At 42.5% G+C, this 14047-nt stretch overlaps 1 protein-coding gene across 1 annotated transcript in view; it reads left to right on the top strand.

Moving 5' to 3' along the window:
• arhgef10la (Rho guanine nucleotide exchange factor (GEF) 10-like a) overlaps positions 1–14047 on the top strand; it is a 178697-nt gene that overhangs the window by 102215 nt on the left and 62435 nt on the right. The window lies entirely within an intron of this gene.

The following is a 14047-nucleotide window of genomic DNA, read 5'->3' as shown; positions in this document are numbered from 1 at the left end:
GTTCTTTAAAGAGGGTGATGTAATGTGATGAAACGCAACAACAATGTGGCTGCAGCTCGTGCTGTTAAACTGCTCAGATCAGTTGTGTAACGAGGTCCTGAATGAGGGTGGGGCTGGACGGAGTGTGTGAAGAGCCTAGAGACGGAGTGTGTGGAGATCCCAGGCGGAGTGTGCAAAAAGCCCAGAGACGGAGTGTGTGAAGAGCCCAGAGACGGAGTGTGTCGAGATCCCAGACGGAGTGTGTCGAGATCCCAGACGGAGTGTGTGGAGATCCCAGACGGAGTGTGTGGAGATCCCAGACGGAGTGTGTGGAGAGCCCAGAGACGGAGTGTATGAAGAGCCCAGAGACGGAGTGTATGAAGAGCCCAGAGACGGAGTGTATGAAGAGCCCAGAGACGGAGTGTATGAAGAGCCCAGAGACGGAGTGTATGAAGAGCCCAGAGACGGAGTGTGTGGAGATCCCAGACGGAGTGTGTGGAGATCCCAGACGGAGTGTGTGGAGAGCCCAGAGACTGAGTGTGTCGAGAGCCCAGAGATGGAGTGTATGAAGAGCCCAGAGACGGAGTGTGTGGAGATCCCAGACGGAGTGTGTGGAGATCCCAGACGGAGTGTGCGGAGAGCCCAGAGACGGAGTGTGTCCAGATCCCAGACGGAGTGTGTGGAGAGCCCAGAGACTGAGTGTGTCGAGAGCCCAGAGATGGAGTGTATGAAGAGCCCAGAGACGGAGTGTGTGGAGATCCCAGACGGAGTGTGCGGAGAGCCCAGAGACAGTGTTTGAATAGCCCAGACGGAGTGTGTGAAGCAGAGGAGCGTGAGATGTAAACGATGTATGACATTCGCGAGGATGTCTGAGTGAGGTCACCCACTAACACTGATTCATGCATTTAAATATTAAGATGAAATCCTAATATCTATCTATCTATCTATCTATCTATCTATCTATCTATCTATCTATCTATCTATCTATCTATCTATCTATCTATCTATCTATCTATCTATCTATCTCTCTATCTATCTCTCTATCTATCTCTCTATCTCTCTATCTCTCTATCTATCTATACCTATGTATCCATCCATCCATCTATCTAAACGGCCATCCATCCCCCAGCAGGGAGCAGTGCTGCCCTTTCCCCCTCTCTCTCTCTCTCTCTCTCTCTCTCTCTCTATCTCTCCCTCTTTCTTTAATCCCCCCGTCACTGTCCAGCCCTCCGTCCAGCACTCACTCCTCCACGCGGAGCTCCATGGCTGCGTGGAGGGCGTTAATCTGCTTACTTGGCCGTGATGGCACCACCTCCCCGTCCCTCCATCCCTCCCTCCATCCGTCCTCATCCCCCTCTCCTTGTCCTCCTCCGTCCTCTTTGTGCCAGGGCCGGCGGCGTCCCAGAGGCCCATCGCTGTGAACTCTCTCATGCTCGCAGATCTGTAAAGGTTTCAAAGGGAAGTTATTGGAAACAGATTAAATGCCACGAGATGGAATGTGGCACTCAGATGGCTGTCCGCAGATACAACCGTTGTGTTGTGAGTACCCAGGGACGGCCATAAGGACGATCAATGGGGTCTCTTTGTGTTTCCCTTTCTTTCTTTCCTTTTTTTTTTTTTTTTTTTGTTTTTTTTTTGATGACACAAATGCGATAGGGACTTCTGGTTTGTCTAATGTTCTCTTCCTGGAAGCCAAGTTTCAGGGAAAGTTAAGTGAAGAGAGATAAATAGAAGTAGACTCTCTCACCCCGATGTGGCTTTCTATTTGGGATTGGTTGGTTTTTAGCCAATCGTGCAGCAGCAACATACTATCTCACAGTAGCCAATGGGAAGCGAGCAGTGTGGATGCTTGTCTTTATTACTTTCTCATTTTCTTTGCTTTCCAGGACCATACCAGCGTATACTTGAGTATAAGCCCTTTTACGCTCTTTACACTACCCCCCCCACCACCATTTTCCTGATGACAGCTCGCATTTTTTGATCTATTAATTACTTATGCGGTTAATTTAGCCGCATTTTGTCTTTGTTAATTCCATTTGAAAAGGCCAAAGCGCCATCGCTTTAACATGGAATTCTCAAATGGAAAAATATAGCAAAGTTCTGTAACTTTGATGTAAGTATGTCAGACAGAGACAATGGTCAAAATCTTGTCTCAATCTCAATAAAATAAAAAATTATTTCACACATTTTATCGTCCAACAAAATAAGGTGTTATGGCCTTTTCCATTTTCTAACAGGGCGTCTGGAGGTCCTACAACTATCAGGCCTCAAAAGATATGTAATAGTCTCAACTTGAAATTTACAAGGTCTTTACGTTACAATTTACACATAAAAATTTGATCCGATTTTTGTTTTTTTGTCAAAATTAGTCAAGTTCTTCTGCATCATTCAACATTTCCAATGGTATCCATCCTTATACGTCTATTAATATTACTTATGTACTTTTTTCGAACTATTTTACTTATCTATTACTTATGTACTTTGTCTACCTACCTCTACTTATTATCTATGACTTATATACCTTTTTCTATCTACTTCTACTTTTCACTATTACTTACAGTATGTACCTTTTTCTACCCACTTATACTTATTATCAATTACTCATATACCCTATGTCTACCTACTTCTACTTATTTATCTATTACTTATATACCTTTTTTTACCAACTTTTACTACGTATTTATCTGTTACTTATAAACCATACATCTACCAACTTCTACTTATTATCTACTGCTTATATACCTTTGTCTACCTACTTAGACTTATTATTATAATACTTACCTCTGCCCTCTACCCAATATGCAGTACTCGTATCTGGGATACTTTCCCCCAAAATTGTCTCGAGAATTCCTTTCTTTCTCAAGAAAGCTCTTTAAAAGTATTAAATTGAATTCCTGCCGAAACCCACAGTGTAACTTTTCAACTCACAGGCGCACTGTATTTTCTTGACTCGACCCCTGTATGTGACTGCAGTCGCCTCTCGAGTGCTGAGAGTTTTCTCCCACTCCACTCCTCTCCGCGTCTGAGTTTCACCGTCCTCTCCTTGACAAAAAAACAAAAGCAAGCAAACAATACAATACTCTCCGGATCCCTCGGCAGCCCCTTATCTTTTTTCGGTTGCACAGCGGGGTCATGCACCTGAATGTTGGATGGACGTACATCTGTAGGCTCCCCAGCAGAGCCTGTAGCGCTGGATGTGTGTGTGTTAGAACGCCATCAAAAGCACCAGGCTGAGCTGCTGCTGAGGGAGTGGGTGTGGATCCTCGGGCTTCAGCGGAGCGCTCCGTCCACGGTCTTGCCTTGCTGGCTATACCTTTATCAGCCAAGTAGCAGGGGAGACTGATTTGGGGTGTGGGAGTGGGGGAACTGGAATCCCATAGGGAACCGGCATGTGAACACGGATGGTATTCAAAGCCAAATCATGGAAAAATCGCCATGGCTACCGGAGCGTACAGGGGGGTTCTGGGATGTGGGCCGTCCTTCTACGACGATGATCTTCTGAGACATAGTAATCAAAGCATGAGGTGTAACAGAGCAGGTAAATCATAGGGTAATGCGAAACACACGCGGTGGGTTATCACATCGGTTATTAGTGCCGGAGAGCTACTCCAAATCCAGAATATAAGTCCCTACATTTCCATACTGTATATGAGGAATTTATTTTTGTTGACGATCGATGCGTTACTGCACAATTAGCATTAAAAAAGGACATATATACACATTGTATATATGAAAACAATAAAAATATTAAATAAAAAATGGCCAAATAAACAGAAAATATCCTTAATAAAATAATGAATATAAAAAGAAAATAGCCAAATAAAAACAAAGATTGCCATATACAAAGAAAATAACAAAAAAAAAAAGACAAATATTCAGAAATACACATATAATACGATGAATACAATATTTAAAAAAGCCATTTGTATGCACAGGATATGTTACTTTAAAAGGTAATATCCAGGGATTAGTGGTGGTGTGGTTGTTAGTGTGGCTGTGGATATACAATATAAATATTGATGAATGTACTCTACAGGATGAAATACCTACACATACCTATACAGTATGTGTACAATAGTACAAGTAAGTGTAGGTGTCCAGGCAGCAACCATGACTACCTCCACCCAGAGTAAGACCAGGATATTAAAACAAATATTTCATATACTTGTATATCGTAGTGATTTTACATCTCCCGTTTTAATGTCAATTTTGAACGATAAAGACAATGTTCTTTCTTTCTCATTATCCCCAATTGTTGAACGCTGCAAACAGGACAGCTCTTTCACTTTTAAGGAAAGTGTCGGGGGTGGGACCAAACGCAACAGCGTAGTGAAACTGATTTAAGTCTTCTTTCCTTTTTTAAGTCAATTTTAATCAATGTTTTTTGAAGAGAGAGCGAGGGATTATGAAATATAATAACACGAACCATTGCTGGATGTTTTTTTTTGTTTTTTTTTTCGAACTGGGTTAACAGTATATTTTTTTCTTGCTCAGGTAATTGCAGCTTGGAGCAGCAGAGAAAAACCCGGCGAGTAAACAGGTCTTGGAGAAGATGTCAAAGCTTCGATTACCTCACATGACATTAAAGATGGATAGATGGGTGGATGGATGGATGGATGGATTGATGGATGGATGGATAGATAGCTGGATGGATGGATGGATGGATGGATGGATGGACGGATAAAAAAATAGACAGTGGCCAAAATGATGGTGTCACATCAGAAATAAGCAATAAAAAAATAAATAAAATAAAATGACAGCATGCAACAAACCCCAAGAATTTGCAGATAAATTTGACAATAATATACAATAAACCCAAAAACTAATGAGAGGATAGAAAAATGGTAAATACACAGTAAGCCAAAAAAAATCAACAATCAAAATAAAAATGAGCCAAACAATAAACCTTAAAAATGAACAATGAATAGTAAAAAAATGGCAATATACAATAACCTAATGATAAATAGGGACTTCAAAAATAACAAAAAGCAATAAAACAAACCTACAAAAATAAACAAAATCAAGGAAAAAAATTTGTGTGTGTATATATATATATATATATATATATATATATATATAAAGTGTGTGTGTGTGTATACTGTGTGTGTGTGTATATATATATATATATATATTTATTTATTTATTCACCAAACACTCATTTATACATAGAATGACAGGCGTAAGAGAGCTTCCAAAGTTTATATTCTTCTCTTTTTTTTAACTTTTATTCCCTAGGGAGAAATAGATCAGCAGCAACCTGGCTGGGGTGACAATTACATGTTAACTGCATTACACCCACACTTTGCCTTCCTATTTAACCAAATGTAATTACAGTACCGGAGTTGTTGATTTAATTTCACGGATGGTCTGCTGTCGGCGGAGCTCCCCCTCGGCTGCATGCAGGGGCAGGCCCGGTGCGGGGACCTGCAGTCCAATCAGCATTTCAAACCCACCGAGCTGTGGCCTTGTTTGGTTTAAAATGGGGGCCGACTTCACCGCCATCCAAACGTTCCCGAATGGACGACGCCCCGTATCGGGAATGTTCTCATGCATGATTTAGTGAGTGATTAGACATCACAAAACCAATTTTCCCCCAGACTCATCTTCACACCGGTGTTTATCCTGTTATCTCTATTTAGAGGGGAACAAAATTATCTTCCTGAGCCGTGCTCCGTGGCCCATTTAGGCCTCGTACAGTATATCTGAATATTAATGGAGCCCTTCCACGATGTTGTAGCCTACACATTCAGTCTTGTTTTAACACTCATACAGTAAACTAACAAAATGCATTTTATATTGGGGCCCTTTGGGGCTCATGCAAACTTTAAGCCGGTTTTACACTGAATCCGACAAAGGATCCGAGATCACAGTGGATGGCACATCAAACGAACGGGAGTCTCTTTTATGTAGAAAGTTGAACATTTATTTTTTATACAGTATCGATTGATATAAAACAAGATATATTGTAATATCCATTGTTATAATGGTAGCAAACCAACATTACCGCCAATAACGTCATGATTTTAACTACATCATAATTGTGGTGTCTCACCCAAAATTGGTGATGGAGGGCCTGGATCAGTCGGACACAAAAATCTTGGCTCCCCAGAGGGTCGGAGCCTTTTGGATGCGGTTTGTTTTGTCAGATTCAGCGTCAAGGCGGCTTTAACCCAATCAAAAATAATAATAATTACCGAAGAGGACAAAAAACTGCAAACTTTGATATTGAATTGTTAAAATAATATGCATATAGATAGGTCTTTAGCCCTGAAGTAGCTGCAAAAACAGCCTTCTTCAGGGAATGCATAAATATTATTATTATATATATTTTTTTAATATTAAAAAAAAAAGTGCAATCCCTGATGTGCAATGTCAAGATATGTGCAATACACTTAGTACTCTGCTTCCTATTTATGGTGACTTTTTTATGTTTCTATATATTTTTTATTGTTCATAGTGTGTACTTGATATGCTCTCTATTTGGAACAATATATTTATATATATTTCCCCGTTGTGGGACTGATAAAGGTTTATCTTATCTTATCTTACATCTCAATAGCCAGATTTGCAAGTTCTTGGCCAGAAAGGAATGCCCACTCACAGTAGCCTTTGAGTGGGCAACTACCTTATCGTAAAAATAATTACTTCCAGAGATTGGAAATTAGTCTGCGACCGTGGAGCGCTTCAAACACTGGTGGGAGGTCAGAGTCCCGCTCCTTGAAATTCAGATTTTATGAAGTTTGAGACGGAGACAGTTGCACCGAGGGCTCATCGCCCGAGCTGCTCTAGTGGCTTTGCATGACGTGCTCCGATACGACCGGGCCCGGTGAGACTTATCCTCCAGTAATCTTCATCACCATCTACGTGGTTACGCGTTGGAAATAGAAAGTGAGACGTAGACGTAGCCCGGGGTGGTGCTTGCTCGCCTCGCCCGGAGCCCCGGGGTCCATTAATAACCTGGCAGCCGCCTGGATGTGTGCCCCTGCATTTTTCATGCTCCTCCAAGTGGCCCTACTGTTTCTAAAGGATCTTCATGAAATAGCCCGCAGCACGGGGCGTTTTTGGCTGCAGAATTAATTGCTTTCCTGCCTCAACGGCGGTCCCCGTGCCGCCGAGGCCGACCGCCTCTCTCACGCAGAAAACGCATTTGAGGGGCCACGTCACATTGGCACATATTCCGCCCGGGACTCTGGAGACACCGCGGTGAGACGAGACGAGTGGATGAGGACGGAGGAAAATAATAATATAGTGTATCTATGTGTCCGTCATTTGTGTGTGTGTGTGTGTGTGTGTGTGTGTGTGTGTGTGGGTGTGGGTGTGGGTGTGGGTGTGGGTGTGTGTGTCTGGCTTGTGCTCAAAGGATGATTGAGACAAGCAATCATTCCGACCACAGAGCGCGCCGCACACACCGATCGATCGACGAGTGAAGTCTTGAGTGGAGGTGGAGGAAGGAGCACACACATACCAAGACGCACACACTCCAACATATACAGTACACACTGCAACACACACACTCTTCAACACATACACACGCATGCCAACACTCCAACGCCAACACGCACACTCCATCAGGCACACACTCTAACACCCCAATACGCTCCAACCTGCCAACATGCACACATTCCAAACACACTAACACACACACACCGACATGCCAACAGACAACACGCACGCACACACTCCAACACACACACACACACACACTCACACACTCCAACAGGCACTCATGCCAACATGCACACACTCCAACACGACAACAGGCACACACTCCAACACACACACACACACTCCAACAGGCACACACGCCAACATGCACACACTCCAACTTGCCAACAGGCACACACTCCAACACACACGCGACACACACACACACACACACACACACACACACACACACACACACACACACACACACACGCGCGCACACTCCAGCACATAAATAAGCACACACTCTAACTGTTCGTGAGTTTGTCAATTAATAATAATAATAATAATAATAATTATAATAATAATAATTTTTATTTATTTCTAGAGCACCTTTAAAAACACAGTTTAGCACAGCTTTGACATTAAATAAAAGAGTGTTCACATCATGAATTCAAAAGGCAAAGTTACATTAATAAACAGGAATTAAATTCATTCATTAAATTGTAAAAGCGGATAAAGAGACAATAAAACTAAATAAATAGATACAATTTAATAAGAAATCGAAATAAAAAGAAACTAAGCGCATGATGGCTTCCCGGTAATGCCACCTCATCGTGACCTTGTGCCACTTCCTTTCAGCACTTTGTGAGTTAATGACCATGTGTACTTTCACCAGCCTCTCTCCCTCCCAATGCCTGGTGGGAGAGCTTGCCAGTGTAGAGTCCAGTGTTTGCCGCGGTTGTTGAATGAGCTTAATGGACAATATCATGTCCAGCTGGAGTGTCAGAAGGAGTCGCGTTTTGTTGCGGTTGCTGCTGCTCTTACGTTACGAGACATTGCCGTAATAAGGAATATGTTCTTTTCCCCAACCCACGTCCCTGTCTTTCTCACAGTTGCACAGATTTTCATTTCCACTGATACCTGTCATCTATTTAAATAGCTGGAATCACATAGTTCCATTTGTAGCAGTCAAATGGGGAAGCCTGCAGACTGCTACGTGCAAGAGAAATGACCTGATGCAAAGCAGAAAGCACTTTCGACCGGCAGACATATATTTTATTTATAAGTCAGTTATTGCAGTCTGAACAAACATCAGATTATATGTTATGATGAGTTTTATTGCAGAATTTCGGTGACACCATTTACAGTGAGCCAAACCGGACGATTTGCATTTTCACGCTGCAAATTGATTGCAATTTGTCCAATTTGGCTTGCACTAAGTATGTTATTCGGGTCATTTGGCTGCTAAACATAACCGTATAATTCTAACAGCTTTTAGAGAAAATATGGTCTGTGATAGGGCCTGACCCCTATGTGCCCTCAAGGGAACATGCTTGCAACAGCAAACAAGTATAATATATATATAGTTGCTTGCCATTGCAATCATGTTCACACATACACATACATATACAGTACACACACACATATGCATACACACACACACCGATATATTATATTGGTGTGTGTGTGTATGTTATTGGTGTATGTTACATTAAAACCACCTGCCTAATATTGTCTAGGTCACCCTTGTGCCCTCTGACCCGTGGAGGCATGGACTCCACAAGACCTCTGAAAGTCTCCTGTGGCATCTGGCACCAAGACCTTAGTAGCAGATCCTTTAAGTCCTGTAAGTTGTGACGTGGGGCCTCCATGGATCTGTTTTTTTGTTCCAGCACATCCCACAGATGCTCGATCGTATTGAGATCTGGGGAATTTGGAGGTCAAGTCAACACCTTGAACTCTTTGTCATGTTCCTTAAACCGTTGCTGAACAATTCATTCATTGTGGAAGGGTGCATTATCCTGCTGAACCAGGCTACTGCCATCAGGGAATACCATTGACATGAAGGGGTGTACTTGGTCAGCAACGGGTTGTTGCTGTTTAGGTAGGTGGTGTGTTTTAAAGTAACATCCACATGAATGCCAGGACATTGCCCAGAGCATCACACTGCCTCCGCTGGCTTGCCTTCTTCCCATCGTGCATCCTGGAGCCATCACTATCCATGGTCAAGTTCTGACGTTCACGTGCCCATTGTACACGCTTTTGGCGGACAGGGGTCAGCCTGGGCACTGCGAACGGTCTGCAGCTACGCAGCCCCATACGCAGCAAGCTGCGATGCACTGTGTGTTCTGACTCCTTTCTATCATAGCGGCATTAACCTTTTCAGCAATTTGTGCTGCAGTAGCTCTTCTGTGGGATCAGACCAGGCAGGCTAGCCTTGGCTCCCCACGTGCATCAATGAGCCTTAAGCGTCCATGACTCTGTGGCACCGGTTGTCCTTCCTTGGACCACTTGTGGTAGGTACTAACCACTGCATACCGGGAACACCCCACAAGACCTGCCGTTTTGGAGTTTCTCTGACCCAGTCGTCAAGCCATCAAAATTTGGTCCTTGTCAGAATTGCTCATATCCTTACGCTTGCCCATTTTTCCTGCTTCCAACACATCAACTTCAACAACTGACTGTTCACTTGTTGCCTAATACATCCCACGCCTTGACAGATGCCATTGGAACGAGATGATCAATGTTATTCACTTCACCTGTCAGTGGTTTTAATGTTGTGGCTGTACAGTATATATGTCACGAAGTACCGAGAAGATATGAGTATACAGTATATGAAGAAATACTCACTATCACAAAGGAAACCCTGGTCTATGAGTTTGTAGTTTTTAATGGGTCAGGGGTTGGACATGAAGGGTAAACCAAACCAAATCATAGTTTTATAAGTAAACCCTGTGTTGTGTACATTTTGAGTTGCCGGATTCTTGCATCCATGGGCTGAAGGCTCAGCGCCGCCAAGGGCTTTGCCTCATTTAGCTGAACAACCGTGCTTCTCCTGCTGCCATGGCAACCGCAATTATCCCCCATCTATCCGTTCCTCGTGATATCCACTCCAGCCAATGCTCCACCAAATTCTCCGACTGACCTCCCTGTGGATTTGAAAACACTCCAAGTTTGCATTGGGTCAAGAGGCAGCAGAAAGTGATGCTGCGTTCACAGAAACTCAGAAAACTATAATTTGTGTTCGTAGTCCCCATGTTAACATAACATGGGGACCCATTAAATCTACAGAGTAGTACAAAACCAAGTTATACGTGTTGAAATTAATAAGAATCTATACAAAGTTAGCTTTATTCACTGTTCACATGCCTACGTGCCTACATGTTGCCGTAATGTCAGGTCTGTTGTCTTGGTCAACTCAACCACCAGCGATCAGCTCTGAAATTCCAATTTGTGAATAATCCAACATGTGAATAATCCAATCAACATCGCTGCAACCCCCAATCACAGCAGCCTAGAACCGGGCCTGAACCACACAGTAGGTCTACGTACTTGATGGAAATATCAAAAAGATCTTCATGCAAAAACTATTTTATGTAAACACCCGACTGATCATACAGCAAAATAAAAGGCCAAAGGATTTTCAGTGTCTTGCAGGACTTTTTCCTTGGCCCTGAAATAAATCTGTCAGACAGCAAAGATAATCCCACGATCGCAGTGTGCACAAACATGGGAAATGTTTATGATGAGTGAACATTACCATAGATTTAATTAGAAGATCCCACACTTGCATTGATCCAAGGGAAATATCAATTGCACTGTATTTAATTAGTCTATATCTTTGCCCTTTGTGTCACGGGTTGATAGAGCATCATGCTGTGCAAATTAATCTTCATCAGCAAAAGACTTGAAACATAAGCATGATTGGAATAGTGAAACTGGGGGATTTCAATCCTGCTGCTTAGTATTCCACGCGCACATTTCTGCTCACCTCCTCACAAATGATGTCCTCATTTAGCGACAGGAGCTGGGATTGGGTGCGGATAGATGGGAACCCAGTAGATGAACATTGTATGCAAGGAAATGGGACTGTGTTGTAGTTGTATTTGTACCTGGATGCTCAATTCCGATTGGCTGGAGGTGTCTTCACAATTTCCAGGTGTTTCATTCAAGCCAAATGCAGTTTTAGTCACATACATGTAGTCCTCACTTAACGACCTACCTGTTTAACGACCGTTCGGACTTATGACCAGCTCTCTGACCACTCTGTATTGTGCGCTGCGTGCGCATTGTCTCAGCGTCAAGCATGTCATCGCGCATCACCCTTTACACGATATACACTTTACTATATATACTATATACAGTATATATATTATATACTGTATACTCTATATATACTATATACACTATATATATTATATACTGTATACTCTATATATACTATATACACTGTATACACTAAATGGTAAATGGACTGCATCTTATATAGCGCTTTTCCAGTCTTGCGACCGCACAAAGCGCTTTACGCTTTACAGTGTATACACTATATATACTGTATACACTATTTACACATTGTATACACTATATATACTGTATACACTATATATACTGTAAACACTATATATACTGTATACACTATATACACTGTATACACTATATATACTGTATACACTATATATACTGTATGCACTATTTATGCTTTATACACTGTATACATTGTATACACTATATACTATATATGCTATATACACTGCTCGGCTTGCATACTGGTGTATAGTTAGTGTGTCTGCAGGTGTGTGTAGGTGTTCCTGTGTGTCTGTTCGTGGCGAGGTGGGTGGTTTTGTCCATCTCCCATTAATGCCTGATTCACTTTCGTTCTGTGCTTATCTTCGTTAGCCATTATTCATCATCATTAATGCATTGCCAAGGCTGAAGGTGAAGCCCAATTTGTGTTTCCACCACCCTCTCTCTCTATCTCTCACTCTCACTCTCTCCTTCTCTCTCTCTCTTTCTTTCTCTCTCTCTCTCTCTCTCTCTCTCTCTCACTCCTCAATCTTACTATCATGTTCTTTGTCACAGTCCGCAAAAAACATTAACTTTATATACCCTTTATCGGCTACCAAGTAACAAGTCATCCTTCCCTGCACAAAGTGTTATTTATGCTAATATAATAATTATCTGAAGAAAATTGCTGAGTGCTCAGGTGTTGGGAAAGTGCTGGACCCGCTGCCCTACCTGCAGCGCTTACTGGCAATCAGCCCATGATTAAAGTCTTTTAATAAGTGACCTTCCACCCTTTACATATTGGCTAGAATTCTCAGAGAGAGAGCCCACCCAGAGGCCAACCCCATCTAGGAGGAAAACAATGCATTAATGCGGTCCACAGCTGGAAACTAGGACTGACTCATCTCAAACTTCAGGACAGGGTTTTTGTGCTGTAAGGTGTGCCCTGAGATTGCTTCAAATTCAACTCAAAATGCATAAATAATGGAAACCATCTCTTGTGTTGCAAGACTGCTCAAAATTGCAAGGCTGCTGTTATTAATCAGTTCCAGCAGAACAGCAGCTCTGTGCTCATCAGAACGAGATCAAGTTTCACACAGAAAGTCAGAACTAGTACCAGTGATGAAAGGTTAGAATATTTTTTCGAGATTCAGTTCTTGACAAGTCACTCAATAAAGAGTAAGGAGTTGGTTCAGTCGGTGTAACACGCGGTGAGCGAGGAAGGACTTCCTGAACTTTGGCTCTGAGTTGTGAATTTTGGTGGAAGTGCAAATCAGTCACATTCAATGGGAATTATGCCAAATGCCTGGACATCTTTTTGGAATGGACTTACATTTAGTCCTCAGTACTTATTCTACTCTCCGCTCTCAAGATGGAGCGACTCCCGACCAAGCCATTTAAAATATTTCTTCACTGTCTTGCATCACTATTGGAAGGTCATAATAATAAACACAGCTTTTTGACATTTTCTGACTTTTTGAGTGGTTAAAGTCGACCTATTATGCTCCTTTTCACCAAGTTGATATATGGTCTCTGAGGTTTCTAAAGTTTTTTGTTGAAAATACCACTCAGAATATGCATTCCAGGCATTCTATCATGCGTCCAATCCACCCTGTCTGAAAACAGGCTGTTACAGTGGGTGGAGCCACCCCCCCGAGGCCCCGAGTTCTGTGAGCCAATGGGGTGTGAGCCTAACTCCGGATTCCCTCTGTAAACTCTCACCGATTTCACCTTAATCAGTCACGTTAAATTCACTCAATTCTGTTTCTGAACAAATTTGAGACGAGAAACAAGCAATCCGGTTGCTGCGTCTTCACTCATAGCAGATCTACCAGGCCTTATTTAAAAGTTTGTTCCGACTTTCCCCGCGGTGTTCGGAGCAGCACGGAGCTCGGAGCCGCGCGGGGTACGACAGGGCTTGGGGCTTTTTTTTTTTTGTTTCGTTCAATAGCGGAAACGTCAGAAAATAAATTAAATCAAATAAAGAAATCGACAGTTTTGTTTTGATAAATGTGAAGCGGATCGCACGCCACAGCCTACAGTGCAGTCAACCTAACCTGGACACTTGCTCGTTTTGGGACAGACAGCCCACCAAAAACTGACTGGGTTGTTTAATTTCACAGTTTGTGTGTTAGTA

The sequence above is a fragment of the Zeus faber genome (assembly GCF_960531495.2).
Source record: "Zeus faber genome assembly, chromosome: 5".
Classification (NCBI taxonomy): domain Eukaryota; kingdom Metazoa; phylum Chordata; class Actinopteri; order Zeiformes; family Zeidae; genus Zeus; species Zeus faber.
The sequence above is the reverse complement of the archived record's forward strand: the minus strand, read 5'-3'. Positions and strand labels throughout refer to the sequence as shown.